Raw genomic sequence first — 18,148 nt, 5'->3', positions numbered from 1 at the left:
ACACTGAGGAAATCCAAAGAATCATTACATCATATTTCAAAAATGTGTACTCCACAAAACTGGAAAATATAAAAGAAATGGATAATTTTCTCAATAGACACTACTTACCAAAGTCAAATAAAGATCAGATAAGCAATTTTAATATTCCTATAATCCCCAAGGAAATAAAAGCAGTCATTGAAAGTTTCCCAACCAAAAAAAAAAAAAAAAAAGAAAAGAAAGAAAGAAAACTAGAAAAAGAAAAAAAAAATCCAGGGCCAGATGGTTACAGCAGAATTCTAGCAGACTTTCAAAGAAAAGCTAATACCAATACTCCTCAAATTATTTCACAAAGAGGAAACAGAAGAAATGTTGCCAAATAATTAGAAGGTGTGGCCTTGTTAGAGTAGGTGTGGTCTTGGGGGAGGAAATGTGTCTCTGTGGAGGTGGACTTTGAGGTCTCATATATACTCAAGATACTGTTCAGTGTCTGAGACCACCTCCTGATGCCCGTGCAAGATGTAGGACCCTCAGCTACTTCTCTAGCACCTTGTTTGCCTGCATGCCACCATGTTCCCCACCGTGGTTATCATAGACTGAACTTCTGAACTGTAAGTGGGTCACCACAATTAAATGTTTTCCTTTAAAAGAGTTGCCACGGTTATGATGTCTCTTCACAGCAATAGAAATCCTAAGACACTCAGCCTGCTTTCTTATAAAACCCAGGTCCACCAGACCAGGGATGGCACCACCCACAATGTGCTGGGTCCTCCCCCATCAATCACAAATTAAGAAAGTGCCATCAGGCTTGCCCTACAGCCTGATCTGCTGCAGGCATTTTCTCAGTCGAGGTTCCCTCCTCTCAGGTGACTATAGTTTGTGTCAGGTTGACATTAAAACTAGCCAGCACAGACATCCTTTTATCTGAGGCTGCCAATACCATCCACATCTAGGGGGTGACTTCCTACTTCCAATAGTCTATCAAGAAAATGCCTCCTCCTTGCGCCCAGCAGTTTACTTCTTAAATGAATCTGACCCAGTAAAGCTGGTCACCAAGAATAACCATCACAGAGGGGAGTAGCGGAACGCATTGTGAAAAGTAAAGGGTGACATTAAAGATGGAAAGATTTAAGCAAGGATGAAGGACAAGGCTTGGGAGAAAGTGAAATATGAAAGAGGGCTAACCAAAACTACTACATCAAAGGACAAATAAAATCCCACTACTTTGTAATCTATGGGTTATGTTATATGTCTATTTAAATTGTTTATCTGATCTTGATTTAACTTTGGTAGGTGGTATATACCGAGGAAATAATCCATTTATTTTAGATTTTCTAACTTGGTGGAGTAAAGAATTTTAAAGAATGTCCTTAAGATACTCTAGATTTGCTCAAGGTCTGCATTTCTGTCACCCTTTCATTTCTAATTTTGTTAATTTAGATCTCGACTCTTCACCTTGAAGTTAATTCAGATAAGGGTTTGTCAGTCTTGCTGTTTTTCTCAAAAAGCCAACACTTTGTTTCATTGATTCTTTGTATTTTTTTTCGTATTATTGTTTCTATTTTACTTATTTCAGTCATGGGTTTGATGTATTTCCTGTTGTGTACTCCTCTAGGTCGTGCTTTCTTCCTTTTGTTCTAGAGTTTTCAGGTGTGGTGTTTAAGTCACTAGTATGATACCTCTCCAATATTTTATGTAGGCACGTAATGCTGTAAGCTTTCATTGTGTCCCAAGGCTTTGGTTATGTTGTGTATTGATTTTCATTCAATTCTTGAATGTCTTTGATTTCTTTCTTAATTTCCGACTTGAGCCATTTTCCCTTCAGTAGAAAGTTGTTCAGTTTCTATGAATTTGTAACTTTTCTGTTGCTTCTGATGTCTCTATCCAGCTTTCGTCTGTGCTGTCAGAGAGGATGCAGGCTGTCGTTTCAGTTTTGGTGTGTCTCTTGAGACTTTCTCTATTTCTGAGTAAATGGACGGTTTTGAAGAAGGTTGCATGAATTGCTGAGAAGAAGGTATTTTTTGTGCTTAGGGGAAATGTTCTGTAAATAACTGTCAGGTCATTTGCTTTATGATGTCACTTAGCACCAGCATTTCTCTGTTTAATTTTTGTTTGGAAGGTCTGTTTATTGTAAAGAATGCAGCATTGATGTCTCCCATTATCGGTTTCTGAAGGTCAATCTGTGATTTAAGCTTTAGTAGGGTTTCTTTTATAAATTTGGGTGCCCATATTTTTGGTGCATAGATGTTAAGAATTTCGATGTCATTTTGATAGATTTTTTTTCTTTGTTGAGTATGTCGTGTCCTTCTGTTGTGCCCAAGTTGAGACCTCCCAGAGAGACCACCACCAGAATCCAGTCAAGTCCAGAATGCAAAAGCAAGGTTTATTCAGCGGGCTCTCCAGCCAGGCTGAGGACTTGACCACTACTCGACGCTGCACAGTAGGGAAGAGACCCCCCCCCTCATCATTTGGGGTTGACATTATATAGGCAAAAACCATAAGCCAGGTTTACCCAGGGACAAGGGGGATGGTTTTAATGAGTACAGGGTGTGGACTACTTCTGTATATCCTCTTCCTCCTTTAAGTGGCTACTTCTGCTTCTGTGCATGCCCCCCACCCTCTCCCCGAAGCAGTTATTTTCTGCTCCTGTCTAGACCACAAAGCTGGGTGTTGGCAGGGGGGCTAGCTGCTAGAGACAGTTGGTTATTTCCCTGCTGACTCCTATGGTGTTGCAAAGGGCACGTGTCTTAACCAGATCCTAATCTTAAAGTTTTCCATGTCCTTACACTTGCTCATCTCTTCTGATTAGTATTGGGATGACGTCTATTCATCAGATATCAAAATGACTAAACCAGCTTGCTTTTTAGGTCTGTTTGTTTGGAGTATCTTTTTTTTATCCCTTTACCCTGAGGTAACGTCGATCCTTGAAGCTGAGGTATTTTTTTGGATGTAGCAGAAGAATGGTGTAGGAGGATGATAATGGCCAGTTGTGACTGCCCGGGGAGGAAGTCCCCAGGGGCCAGTTGAGCATGCACATTAGTAACTTTCCTATGAGTCAATCAGAAGTCTGCTGTGAGACCTGGATACGGCCGATGTCATGATGACCTGGGCCAATGAGAAAGAGAGACAACACAGCATTCCAGACTGGCACTGCCCCTGGGTCCCAGAAAAAGGTATAGGAGACCTGCCCATACCCTCAATAAAGTAGGCTTTTGCTTTTCACCTGGCTGCTGGAGTCAGCCATTGTTTCTGCGCCTTCTTGTGCCCTCCCGCAAGAGACTAGACATTTTGGCTAGTACCCTGCAATAGAATGGAACCTGTTTTTGTTGTTGTTGTTGTTGTTGTTGTTGTTATTGTTTTTATTCTGTTAGTCTGTGTCTTTATTGAGGTCTTTAGACCATTGATGTTGAGAATTGTGAAATGAGCAGTGCTTGCCGATTCCTGTTATTTTTGTGGTGGTGATGATGGTGTGTGTATATGAGTGTGTGTGAGTGTGGAGGTGTGTGTGTGTGTGTGCATGCGTGTGTGTGCATGCGTGTGTGTGCATTCTTCCTCTCTTGATTTTTGTGTGCATTCTTCCTCTCTTGATTTTGTTGGTTTGGGATTATTTATTCCACTGCTTTCTTGGATGAAGTTAACATCTTTACATTGGAGTTTTCCTTCTAGTGCCTTCTGGAAGGCTGAATTTGTAGATTAAAAACTGCTTAAATTTGGATTTATCATGGAATGTTTTTTTTCTCTGATGTGTTCTGGCCAGGTTCATACCCAGTATCTCAGGAAAATGGCCCAGAATCACAGTTTGTAGTGACTTAGAAAGAAAACCCATAATTCATTCCTTTTCCCTTCAGGTCCAATCAGAGGCAAGCATACATTCTGACTTACCTCCAGCCTGTGAACCTCTTGCCCACATGTGATCAAGCACATCCAGAACAGATGAGCCAAACAAATTTGTTTAGGGGAATTAAAAACACATGGCTTGTTGTCTCCCATAAACAACAGCCTTCAGCATTTCAGGACCTATCTGTCCTTAGGCAAGAGGCTTGCAGAACAGAGGCATTTTGTTTTATTGATACCTTAGGCATAGTAATTGAAACTTAAAATGCAACTTTGGCTCTCACAGCATGTATAGTCTTGTAGAGTTTGTCAAACTTTTGTCCAGGCCCTCTGGTTTTTAAAGACTCCTTTGAGAATTCAGATGTTATTCTACTAGGTCAGCATTTAGCTGTTACTTGGTCTTTTTTCCATTGCTGCTTTTAATATTCTTTCTCTATTCTGTACATTTAGTGTTTTGTTTATTATGTGACAAGGGGACTTTCTTTTCTGGCCCAATCTATTTGGTGTTCTGCATGCCTCTTGTGTCTTGATAGGCATCTCCTTCTTTTGGTTAGAAAATTTTTCTTCTATAATTTTGTTGAAAATATTTTCCAGGCCGTTGAGATGGGTTTTTTTTCTCCTTTCTCTATTACTATTGTTAGGGAAAAAAAATCCTAAGATGAGTGGCTCCACCACACAAAGAAATCCAATTAGGTCAGATCAAACAAAATTAAAATGCCCATTGTTTTATTAAATGTGGCGCTCTCAGGTGGCTGAGCACATGGTGGGGAGACAGGAAAGTGGGGAGCACATGCAAACCTGGAACCATGTGTTTCTCCTCTGGGAGCCCACTTAAATACCCTGTGAGAGGGGTCCTGACCCTCCCCCAGGAAGGGGTCAGAACCTGGCATGCTGGGATTTGGAGTCCAGACCAATGCAAATCCCAGGCCAGGGGACTTAGATGAATGTCAAGGGCTGGGGTTACACTTCTGACTTAACAACTATCATTCCTAAGTTTGGTCTTTTCATCGTGTCCCAGATTTCCTAGAAGTTTTGTATTTGAAGTATTTAAGAGTTAACGTTTTCTTTTAAAGTATCTATTTCTTCCACTATGTCTTCAATGCCTGAGATGCTGTCTTCCATCTCTTGTGTTCAGTTAGTGAGGCTTGCCTTGAGATTCCTGTTCGAGTTCCTAAATTTCTCATTTTCAGATTTCTCTCAGTTTACCTTTTCTTTATCGATCCTATTTTCATTTTCAGGTCTTAAAATGGTCTGTTCATTTCCTTCCACTGTTTGTGCTTTCACAGATCTCTTTAAGGGTTTTATTCATTTCCTCTTTAAGAACCTCTAGCACATTCATAAAGGCTGTTTTAAGGTCTTTTTCTTGTCTTCCAACTATGTTGCTATACTCAGGATCTGCTGTGGTAGGGTTGCTGTGCTCTACTGGAGACATATTGTCCTGGCTGTAATGTATTGTTTTTATGCTGACTTCCAGGCATCTGGGTTTGGGAAAATTGTACTTCTAGCTTCTGATATTTTGTCTTTTCCATGTTGGTGGAAATTGTGTTCCTTGGTTTCTGTTACTGTCTCTGATTCTTAGGAGAGTGTGATAGCGGTACGTTGCCTGGTGGGAAATTCTTCTGGAATCCCAATAAATGTGGCCACTAGGGGTCCTAAGGTAAAATGTGTTTTTAGGTATGGGGACCTGACACATAGGAATAGTGATGGGCTAGGAGAGGGAGGAAAGCAAATGTTCCAACAGGATCTGCTTAGTGCCCGGGGAGTGGGACAGAGCGTGAAGAAAGGCCATAGCAGAAGGTCTGCTACAGAGCTGCAGACAACAATGGGGGATTGGTCTTGGAGGAATGCAGAGGGAGGCAAATATCTACAGATAGCTTCTGTGGTTAGAGTGTTCTGCTAGAGTTGGGAGCTTGGGTAAAGCAATGAATAGGGATGGGGGAGGTTAGGAAGAGCAGATCTGTGTGATCTGCTGGGGATGGGTAGGTGATCTGCTGCAGAGCTACGGAGGAGACTGGGGTAGTGGATTTGTAGGAGAGAAGTGAGAGGTTCTGCGGTTAGCCTACCTGCTTTCCTGGCAGGAGTCAACCATACCATTTTAAGACCATTTTCAATTCCTGAAACTTGAGTTTTGTTTATTTACTTAGTGTTGTCTTGTTTTGGGTTTGGGTGTGTGTGTGTTTGTGTGTTGTTATTGTTGTTGTTTCTCTGACTGATGTAGCTGTGTATCTTCAGAGCTCCTAATACCTCTCAACACATCTCAGAAAACTCCATGATAATAGAGTCAAATGAGTCGGTAAGTTCCCCAAGTCCTTAGTATTGCCTTGTTGCCCTCACAGTCAAGATGTGACTCCCACACTGAAGGTATTCATAAAATGTGTAAGGAAATGGAGTCTTTCTGTTGTAACCCAAGCTAGACAGAAAGTGAGTTGTTGAAATCAATCACTGCTGATTCCAAGCACAGAGACATCTCTCTCTTACCCTGAACATACTGCCATTTTTCTATTTATCAATTCTTTCTTGATCTATACTACCCTGCAAATCCTCTACAAACTCTATAGGAAACATATTGTAAACTGGGAAGTGCTGTGGTGCCTACTTACCAGGTAACATTAAAAAATATGCAAATCAAGATAAATAGGACTCACAGAAGCACAAAGCTGGCTTTGGTGTTTGGAACTTGTTCCAAAAATTGAAGATGAATATTCAAATCAAATTCACTGTTTTGGGCCCTCTTGGCCTTTATCTGTGCTTGATATAGAAAAGATCAAGAGGTAAGAGCTAACAAAGCTGGAAGGGGACAGATGACTGGTCTGACAGTTCCTCTTTCACAAGAGAGACAAACAGCTCTCTGGGTGGGTGGGGGGGTTGAGGGGGATAAGGCTTCCAGATTACCAAAAGTTAAACAAGGAGCAGAAAGCAGAAAAAAGAGTTGAGGCTCAAACAGTGTAATTCTTTCCCTCTCTCTATACGCTAGTTCAAAAGCAGTCAGGAGCAGTACTCACTGAGACTTAGAAAAATGAAGTAAAGCAAAATGAAATCCACTCATTTCGTTGAGGGTTCACTGTTACGAGGAAGAAGGTTGCCACAAATGATGACCATTGGCCAGAAATACAAGCGAACCATAGGATCAGACCAAGTTCAACTATTCCAGGAGACCAAACCCTCCATGAGAAGTGGAGGGTCAGTGCGACCCACTCTCCTACCACAAACACTTCTCCTTTAGAATGAGCCCTTACCAAACTAAAGTCTTACTTCCTGGGAACCACTATGTGTTAGGGCACTGAACTCAGTAGAGATCAAAAACCAAAACCAACACCTTTTTCCCATTTTACAGGGTCATAACAGAAGCAGTAATAACTTATTTTCATACACTGTAGCATTCTAAAATGGAGAAACCCAATGATTTAGAAAAATCACACACACGCACACAAAGAACTAAGAAAGCAGAGTAGGTTGGGAGTGATTCTTCTGAAGACACAAAATCAGACTGAAAGGCCTAAGAATGTGTAGGGATCTACTCAAGGTCTGGGAAGTGTGTCCCTGAAGAAAATGACTCCAGATAAGCCCACTTCTCCGTGCAACAAGCAGCTCCCTTAGAGGCTCACATGTTTGCTGGTGTGTTTGCACTCATACATATCATACATGCGAGTGATGAAAAAAATCAAGATTTTGGTGAAATAAAGTGTACTACTGAACCTTGAAAAAGTGCATTAAGATAAACTTAATCTTCCCTGACCAGGCTGGGGGCGTGGGGAAGGCCACAAAACTTTTTAGAGTAGGCTTGATTAATGCAGTTCACACCCTAATCTCCAGAGATAGTATCAGACCAAAAGTAGCCCCCCAACTAGCTGGTGTTGAACTTCACTTCTGATAAATCGGGAAGTAAAGCAATCACCAGGGCATATCTGTGACTTCTGTGTAAATTCTTAGCCAGCTCCAATTAAGGATGATGTAGGTAGTGAGCAATACAAACTTATGGTAGGTCAAGGCTTTCCTACTCATGACTCCCCACTTAGAAAGTGTACCCAACACCAGGGTTCAGACCCCATATCTAGCTCTATCTCTATATAGACTGTCTTACTTCTTCCTCTGGAGCTCTGGATATGTGTTGTCTGAAGTGTCATGCAGAAGTGAAGCATGGGTTGAAGTAGCAGAAATAATAGATGGGAAAGCAAACATTTATGTTGAGGATTGAGCTAAGACCAGTTTTCACTTGTGACCTTTTTGATATCCTGAATTATTACCATCATTTCTCCACCTGACAATAACAATTATAAAACGTGCTCCCTAAACTTTCTATTTAGGAAAGAGAAACTCTTTTATTCTTGGTATGATCAGAATTCTTTGAACATTACTCACATATCGCAAGCAGCATTGCCTAGAAAGCCAGTTGAACCCTAAACTAGGACAATGAACCAATAACCCTGGCACATCAGCAATCCAGTCAGTGTTTTTTCACTCTGCTGTGTTTAGTAAGGTCCTCCCATGTGTACAGCATGGTCACAATAGATCCTTTTTGCTAATACACTGTTTACACACGCAGTATTCCTGAATGATGGGTCAGGAACACTGCTAAGTGACTGGGGGAGAATGAAGTATGGTCAGGGAAAATTCTTATTTCACCCAACCCTGACACATGGGATGTATGGGCCAAGACAGCGAGTTGGAAAGCAGAAAATGGTGTTTAGGTCATCTGGAAATGCTTGTAAGATTGGCTATACCATTCAAGAAGTCCTCCTCTGTGGCATGTTTAAACCCTACAAACTCTGGAAGGGTGATGATAGGTGTACCATCCTTCCATCAACCTCCTGCAACAAAAATGGATGGCTAGGATAGCAACTGTGCTGCTGCCACAGCTCTGCAGGTGAGGAGCCTGAACTGACATCACGTGTTTCTTATAAACTAGAATTTCAGAGAAGTGAATACTGACCACATCTCTTGCCTTCCACATCCTGCTCAGCAGCACTCACTGTAAGAATTCTATTTTGAGTCTGTTGCAGAGAGTTGCTACATAAAAGGTAACATTGATTGGCTAGGATCATAACAACGCCAACAGAAATATATACACAACATTACTGCCCAGTTTTGTAGTCAGGTGAGAGCTCACATCTCAACCAAAAGTACAGAACTAACAGAAGTTGCAGGAGGCTTTTAATCTCAAAGCCCAACTCCAGTGAACTCTCCAAACAGTGTTACCAACTGAATACCAAGGGTTTACATGCTCAAGACAATGGGGGACATTTTCCATTCAAACCAGCACATTCCTTGACCCCACTGGGCCATAGCTACATCATAGTAAAAATGCATTCAGTCAGACTTTAAAAATCTCCATAGTCTTTTGCAGTCCCAACACTGTTTAAAAGCTCAGTGTCTTCTGAGACTCAAGAGAGTCGCTCAACTGTAACTCCCATAAAATCAAAATGAAAATTACCCACTCCCAGCATAAAATGGCAGAGAATATGCATTACCATTCCAAAGGAACGAATGGGGACATTGTGGGGAAATACTACACCAAAGCAAGATGAAACCTTCAGGGCAAATGCCAAGTGCTGTAGCTCCATGGTCCATGTCTGGGATTTGAATTTTATGATACTTGAATGGCTTCACTCCATCTTTGCTGTCTGAAACATACATCTCTCTCTTGGGCTGCCTCCGTCCTGTATACAGGAGTTCACATCTCCAATGCCAGCAAAAACAAGGAAAGAATGAGCTGAAAGTGATGTAAGGCTTTTCATTTCAAAACCTACCTCAATGGTATGCTTTCTCCAGAAAATCTAAACAATATAAATCTCACCAAACATTGTCACCACTAGGGGACCAAGTATTCAAATGCCTGATACTATGGCTACCACATAAGAGAACTCTAAAATCATACAGACTGGCTTACATCTTACCTTGCCATTTAATTGCTACATGATTTGGGCAAGATACTTAAACTCAGTAGGAAATTTATCGTTTATCTACTTGCCTACTAAGATAAACACACACAAGTTTGTATAAGAATAGTAATCATACCTTCTCAAAAGGTATTATGAGTATTAAGAATAAACATACGGAAAGCATTTAAGCAGAATGTTCACTACAGATCAGTGCTCAGTGGCCGACTATGATTATAATTATTGTGACAAAGAAACCAGATTGTCTCACTGTGGTGTCTGAATAGGATCTTCTCACTCCATATTCTTGACAGTTTCACCACTACAGTAAGTTTCAGAGAGATGTGAATTAAGAGAGCTGGGATCTAAAGAAAGTATTTGCTGAGTGAACAGCTAAAGCATTTTAAGGAACCAAACACCCAAAGTATTCTCTAGGATGGGATTATGCTGTATAATTTTGCCCATTTATTGATTGATTGATTGATTGGTTGGTTTTTCTTTTCAGAGTTGGACATAGAGCTAGGACCTCACCAACAGTAAGTGCTCTACCACTGAACTATATCATCAGTCCTTTGGGTTTTATTCTAATTTTTATTTATATTCTTGAGGACTTCATAGATAACTATAGTATTTACATATTTTCCCCTCCCTCTTCTTACTATAACTCCCATGTCATCTCTTACCACTCCTCCCTATTAAATTCTTGGCCTCTTTTTAAAATTGCTATTGCTGTATACAATCATATGATTCTATAAATGCAACCTTCTGAGTGCATTTACTGTTGCTTCGTGTGTGTGTTTTTAGGGATAGCCATTTGGTACTGAATAACCAAGTAGGGGACTCATCCCTGGGGAAGACTCTCTCTCCCTGTCGGCAGTCATTAATTGCCTGTAGCTCTTCATCTAGGGGAGAACACTTGTGAGATTTCTCCTATCAACATCGGCATGTCAACGAGTATTGTTCAGGTCTTGTTTAGGCAACCATGCTGCTGAGATTTTATAGGTGCAGGTTCTCTGTCACTTTTAGAGGACAAAAGCTTGCAGCAGATCTTCCGGTCCCTCTGGCTCTTCCAGTCCTCCACCCCCTCTTCCTCAGTGTCTCCTGAGCCTTACGTGTAAAGGGGCTGTGCACTCCGTGACAGCTGTTCTCTGCGTTATGACAAGTTGCAGACTTCAGTAAATGTTTTCATTAGCTGAGAAAAAAAAACTTCTTTGATGAGGGGTGAGAGCTACGCTTTATGGGTTTTATGGGTATGATTATTTAGAACATACTTAGAAATTATAATGGTTGCTGAAACTGGAAGTAGCAGGTTTCCCTCTAAGCTCCATGGTCTTGTCAGCCATGCATAATTGGTCCAGGCATGAATTCCCTCACATTGAGCAGGCCTTACGTTCATTAGACGGCTGTTGGTTACCCCCCAGATGTAAGTGCCTCTATTGAACCCTTGAGTGTATCTTGCCAGGGCAGTCACTATTGCGGTTCACAGGTGTGTGTCACAGCTGGGCAGGACTATTGATGGTTTTCCTCCCTTGATAGTTTGTGTAGCATCTTCTAATACTATATGAGCCGTTCCTGAGAAAGGAGACTTCCAGCATAAGTCCAGTTTAATCCCTCCAAATTTTGTATCAGAAGTGTGTAGTATCTTTGTTAAGAAGTACTTCCTTCATATTCTAGAAATCAACCAAGAGCAACAGCAGAAACCTATATTATTTGGGAGATTTTCTGTATTCCACTGACTAACAATTCAAAAAGAGATTTTTCAGGCCTGGCATTGTAATTTTTGTTAGACTGTGAATCTCAGAGGGAACATTATAACTACAAGTGATGTAACTTCATTTTTTTAAAAAAAACTATGTATATATATATGTATGTATACATATACACTATATGTAATTTTAGGTAAACATAAAATAGTAAGATCTCTTAAAGCTTTTTCAAACATGCTTAGTGTTATTTATCCTTCCCTATCCCTCTACATTGGTTTCCCCACACACACACCCCAGTCACTTTAGTCTTTTGTTTTTGTAGTTGACTGAAATAAAGCTTTGCCTACCTAAACAGAGCAAGGTAGGTGGAATTTTCCCTAGGTTCCATTGTTAACCATACGCAACAAGGCATTTAGTGCCACCTTGTGATCAAATATGATAATACAAGAGGAAAGGGATCTTCTCAAAGTGCCATTCAAGGAAGCAAAGAGTCCCTCCGATACTAAGTAGAATAGTAGAATAGTATCTCAAATAAAACAAACCTGACTCCCCAGTCCCCCTATTATAACTTTCCCCTTCCATTAGATGAAAGAGATCTAGCTTACAGCAGAAAGCAGGAACAAGTGAAGTCAAAGTTAGCAAACCTGTTGGCAGAAAGAAAGCCCTCCCTGCATCATAGCAAAACGTACAACCTCAGCCCACACACAAACTCAAGTGCGCTACACGAAGGCCCTGATCCCCAGGGCATGGGCCCTGAGCTCTACCCTTTCCCCAGATATAGCCCACTTTCTCCCTTTCTTTCCTTCCTCTGATTTCTTCTGTTTCTGTCACTGTCATCTTATCCTGTCCAATTTCTCCTTCCAAGACACAAGCACCTAAAAATCCTGGTGGGTAGACTCTGACAGGAGAGCATAAGTGAGCCCAGAAAGAGTGTGGGCATCAACTGGCATGAAGGAACTGATCACAAGGAGGAAGATTTGGAATGCTGGGACATCCATAGGAAGATGAACAGAGCAACTATGGAGAGGCAACTATCACTTGTTGCCTCTTGATATTTGTTTCCTCTTTTTCTCAAATAACTGCTTTTAGCTGGAAAATGGTAGAAACCATTTCCTTATGGAGGCCCGCGTTGGAGCACCGAACTGAGCCCCCCAAGATCCAAACGAGGAGCAAAAGGAGGAAGAAAATGACGAAGGACTGCGAGGGATACTATCACCCACTGATACAAGGGGTCGGATCTAATGAGAGTTTACCAAGGCCAGATGGACCGTGACTGAACGAGCATGTGATCCAACCAGATTCTCTGAATGTGGCCGGATTTTCTGAATGTGGCTGGCCTGCAGTCTTTCCGAGAAGCCATTGACAATGACACTGGGACTGGTTTCCTCTGCATATACTGGATTTTTGGGATCCAGTCTGTTTGGATGCTCACCTTCCTGGACCTGGAGTGAGGGGGGAGGAACTTGGACTTCCCACAGGGCAGGAGACCCTGACTTCCCTTGGGGACAAAGAGGGAGGAGGAGAGGGAGGGGGGGAGTGGGAGGGCGTTGGGAGGAGGAGCGTAAATGGAAACTTTTTATAATTTAATAAAATTACTAAAAAAAAAAAAAAAAAGAAACCATTTCCTTGTTCCTTCTGGGCAGCCAGAACCCAAGACACTAAGTGACACATACTACATCTAAAGAAAAAGTTTTACGCTTTTTGATATATTAAAGTCAAAACGATGTAATACAAACAAAAATAATCCACCCACATTGCCCTGAGCTTGGACTATAAGCTCAGTTTTACATGTAATCATAAGGAACCATAAGGAAGCTGTTCTGTTTCTTCAACACTTCCATTTAAGGACGTGTTATTGAAGTATGTATTATTTTGCTACAATTATGTTCCTTTGTTTCGCACTTGCATTATTCTGGGAAGTACATAAGCCTAAAAGTACGTTATCTTTGTTTTTAAATTATTTTCCAAAGGTTAAAGCTGTTGTGAGTGATGGAGACTCTGAAACAATTGTTGCAAAGATGAAATAGCCATGAAAAGAAACAAACAGTGTTGGGAGCTGGCTCCGTGGTGAAGTCATGTACTGCCCATACAGACTGTTCAGTCTCCCCACCCCATATCTGTGTCAGGTGACTCACAGTCATCTGTTACTGTAGCTCTAGAGAGACCCAGCACCTCCGTCCTTTTCAGGCACCTGAACCATGCACACATCTCTAAAAGATACACATATACACACAAAGAAACAAGAAACGATAATTCCTCCTAATTAAACCAACCACTTAATGGGAAATGCTGGTGAATGACAAATATATTCCCAGTCATCTTTTTCTTAGCCACTTTCCATATAGCAGTTAGGAACCTAAATGCTTGTCTTCTTCGGTTCCCTGGCTGATTGCTCCAAGCAAATGCTATATGACATATTTCTGAAGTAGGGCATAAGTAGAGTTAGTAAAAAGTTTGGGAAATTTTTCTTCTCAAACAAAACAAAACAAAAAAGTTAAGCCAACATTGCATCTGTTCCTTCTGCTAGCTTTAGACACAGACTTGATATCATGGATCAAGACTTAACAAACAAGGAAACAAACACTTCAAAAGGCATGCTAGCCTGATTGAGCCTTGCTCCAGCACAAAGAATGTCTTATTATGAGGCTTTTAAAAAAAAAAAGTATTGGCTAAGTTCTCTCACAGCCTGATGACATGTTCAATATAATCGACAATACAATGACAAACTGAAATTCAGAACAACCTATTAGTTGTTTGCTCATTCAAAAGTCTGAAGTCTAGAGTGGTTCCATGCACCATGTGCTCAGGTTCCCCAAGCCAGCCTTGGCTTATAAATACCTTTCATCAGTCGCTTTTCTGCTGCTGTGATGAAATGCCTTGCCAAAGGCAATGTAAGGAAGAAAGAACTGCCTCAGAGCATGGGGAAATAAGGGTCTATAAGGGCTGGACCAGTGTGACCGCAGGTGACAGAAGCAGGAAGTGGAGAGAACACATCATCTACAGCCACAGGTAACAAAGCAAAGGCAGCAAACTGGAAAGAGGATGTGAGTGGGAACTCTCAAAGCTGACTCCAAGTGGCTCACATCCTCCAGCGAGGCTGAATCACCTCCCAAAACAACACCACTGGCTGGGAATCAAACATTCAAATGCCTGAGCTTAGCAGGCCCAGGGTCTCATTTAAACACCGCATATCCCTAGCTCACCAGCAGCATGCAGGCTGGCTTGCAAGCACTGATTAGTCAGGCACAGGGGCGAGGTCATTCTGGTTTTTGGTAAGAGTATCAAGGAAATTTCACTCAAATCAGTGGGATGAGAGGTCTGAGCTGGATGAAACATGGTTTAGAAAGAGGGAGGACATGTGACTTCTATATACTTTCTGTAATAGATACAAACTGTATTCTCTCTGTGGAGTAACTATTAACAAGATGGATTTGAAGCTTCTATAGAGCAAAGAAAACAGCCAACTAGGTTACAAGGAAGTAGGAGAGAATTTGACACCCATATATCTGACAGAGGATTGATATCCAGAATGTATATTCCCTAGTTACTAGGGAAATGCAAATTACAACAGTTGTGAGATATTATCTCACCCCAGTCAGGTTGACTAAGATCAAGAAAACAATTGGCAGGGCTAGCGAGACGGCTCAGAGATTATGAGCACTGACTGTTCTTCCAGAAGAACTGGGCTCAAGTCCCAGCAACCACATGGTAGCTCACAACTGCCTGTAATTCCAGTTCTGTGGGCACCCAACACCCATGGTAAAACAATGCACATAAAATAAAAATAAATAAATTTACAAAAAAGGAAACAAATGACAACAAAAGCTGGCAAGGATGTACAGAAAGAGAGACCGTCATAGAGACTCTCTGGAAGTCACTATGGAGAATTCTCAAAAAGCTAAAAACTGATCTACCGTGTGACCCAGAACTGCCACCCTTTGGCATATATATGCCCAAAGGACTCAGCATCCTGCTCCACCGATACCTGAGTAGCAATGAATGTTGCTGTGCTATTAACAGTAGTTAGGGACTAGAAACAACATAAATGTCCTTCAGCTGACAACGAATAGTAAGAATGTGCTATATATACACCATGGGATACTATTCAGCTGTAAAGAAAAATTAAATCATGAAATTTTCAGGTTAATAGATGGAATTAGGAAATAATCTACTGAGGTCACCCAGACCCAGAAAGACAAGCAGCTCATGTTCCCTCTCATATGCAGTTCCTTCCTAGCTCCAACTCTTCAGACAGGGGTATACGACCCGGAGCAAACACAGAAATCAGGAAAGTAAAATGGACCATGGAGGAGAGGGGATGCTCTAAAGGGGGAATAACAGGATATGGGTGATATGAAGGGGGAATTAGGGAAAACATTTTCTCTCATTGGGGGCAGAGAACATTACAAAGAAAAGAGAAATGAGAAACAATAAGGATGTTTCAAAAGACATAAGGAATTATTATTTATATATATAAATATATATTTATAAATATATAATAAAATATATATTTATATATTTACATAAATATACAAATATGTATAAATATATTTTTTATATATATAAATATTTTTATATATAATAAAATATATATATTTATATATAAATATAAATATATATATTTTATATTTACCTAAAATAGCATATACTACATATGTATGTGTGTGTCTGTCTCTGTGTGTGTGTGTGTGTGTGTGTGTGTGTGTGTGTGTGTATGAATTACACCGCTTGGGATGATAATACCCCCCCCAAAGTCTCAGCAAAGTCTCATGAAAATTCTCCTTTTGGATTGTCGGGCAGGGGAGTCTAAAGAGTCCCCCAAACAATATGCCTACTGCTATTGCCCTAAATGTATTCTATAAATTGAAGGGTAAATTCCTATTGCTAAAGAGATCACACTCTTTGGACATAGGATTCAGAGGATTTGAATTAGGACTCTGTTGTGGAATATTTGCTTACACTGTGAAGATATGTCTTTGCCAAGGTGTCTTCTGATTGGTTTAATAAAGAGCTGAATGTCCATTAGCTAGGCAGGAAGAGGTTAGGTGGCACTTCTGGAGACAAGAGAGGACTCTGGAAAGAAGAAAAGTGGAATCACCAGCCAGACATGCAGAGGAGACAGATGGTGTAAGATGGAAGAGAAGTAATTCCACATGGTAGAACATAGATTTAAAAAAGTATGGGCTAATTTAAGTTGTAAGAACTAGTTGAAATAAGTCTAAGCTAATGGCCCAATTTTCATAATTAATAAAAATTTCCATCATTTTTTTGTGGGCTTGTGGTAGTCCAACAGGAAAGCATGCTACAGGACTGACCCGAAAGCTTTCTCCCTAAGGACTATGCTGCTAAGGGAGGAAAGCAATCGCAAATCATATCCAGCTGTGACGCCTATGAATAAGCCACCAGGACAATGACCAGCATGACAAGCTATCCATAAAGGTGCAATAGTGGTACTTACATCTTGTTGCTAACCAATAGTTGTCTAATTATACCCACTAAACAGGAGGGAAATCATGCCTGATATGGTGAACCTTGCCCAACTACACCAGCGAGACCACTTGGTAACCACATTGTAATTCCTTATCTTTTCCCCACAGATCAAAGGAACTCCTGTTATGAAGCAGGAGACTGTCTACAGAAAGTCACAGCTCCTCAAAACGCAAAGGAAAACAAACCACAGGGAGCCCAGCATGAATCCATACACCTGCAGCTGCCCCTGAGACTCAGGGAGCATCATGGAAGAGGGATAAAAAGATTTTAAGAGCCAGAGGAAGTCTGTTGTGAGGTTGTGTCTTGTAGCTATGATAGCGAAGCTATACCCACAAAATCTCAAAAACGTGGCTGTCTAGACAAGACCTGAACAATTCCAACAATAGTTGGCATTCCAACACAGGTGGGGAAATTTCATGCAGCCTCCCCCCCAGATGAAAAGCTACAAGTAATCGACAACTGCTAAGGTAGTGAATAACCCAATCTTCCCTAAGGATGAGTATTCTGATTGGTTATCCAATACCAAGTGGTCAGCCCAAGAAACAATACAGGTAATCCTGAATGGACTCAGCAGGTTGAACTTTTATTCATTTATATTTATGTGTAGCAATAATGACTAAAGAAGAGGAGGATATGAATTTATAAAATGTGAAGAACAACTGAGGCTGGTTATAAGTTCACATGATAGGATATAAAATACAGATAACAGACTTTCTGTAGGAACAGAAGACATTGGAAAATTCTCTACAAATGTGACACACTCAAAAACAGAGCTTAATTACTGCAGTTTATGAATAAGATGGCTTCAAAGGAAAATAAAAAGAATAAGGCACAGTGTTTCATTATTATATCTTAATGTTTGATGTACACTTTTAGATTAAATTAGGCATCTTAAAGATATAATATCTGAAACATAAACAGAAATTAAATTAAGTCAATCATCACTCAGACTTGCTTATGTTTTTCCCCTTTTATTGAAACTATATTCTTTTTTATACAATATATCCAGATTATAGTTTCCCCTCCCTCTAATCTTCCCAGTTCCTTCCCATTGCCCCTCCCCTCCAGATCCATTTTTTTTTCTATCTCTCATTAGAAAAAAAAAACATGCCTCTAAGAGATAATACCCAAATGTGATGAAATAAAATATAGTAAGATGAAGCAAAAGCTATCATGTGAAAGTTAGACACAGCAACCCAATAGAAGGAAAGGAGTCTCAAGAGCAGGCACAAGAGTCAAAGAACCAGCTGAGAGGTAGTGGCA

At 40.7% G+C, this 18,148-nt stretch overlaps 1 long non-coding RNA gene across 1 annotated transcript; it reads left to right on the top strand.

Moving 5' to 3' along the window:
* Nucleotides 1-455: 455 nt before the first annotated feature.
* LOC125407539 (uncharacterized) lies at nucleotides 456-17,833 on the top strand. Its single transcript, XR_007234248.3, has 3 exons — nucleotides 456-590; nucleotides 16,731-16,834; nucleotides 16,993-17,833. It is a non-coding gene; the product is annotated as an uncharacterized LOC125407539 (long non-coding RNA).
* The last annotated feature ends 315 nt before the right edge of the window (nucleotides 17,834-18,148 follow it).

This window comes from Myodes glareolus, chromosome 2 (assembly GCF_982192425.1).
Source record: "Myodes glareolus chromosome 2, mMyoGla1.1, whole genome shotgun sequence".
NCBI lineage: Eukaryota > Metazoa > Chordata > Mammalia > Rodentia > Cricetidae > Myodes > Myodes glareolus.
This window is presented reverse-complemented; position numbering and strand designations above follow the sequence as displayed.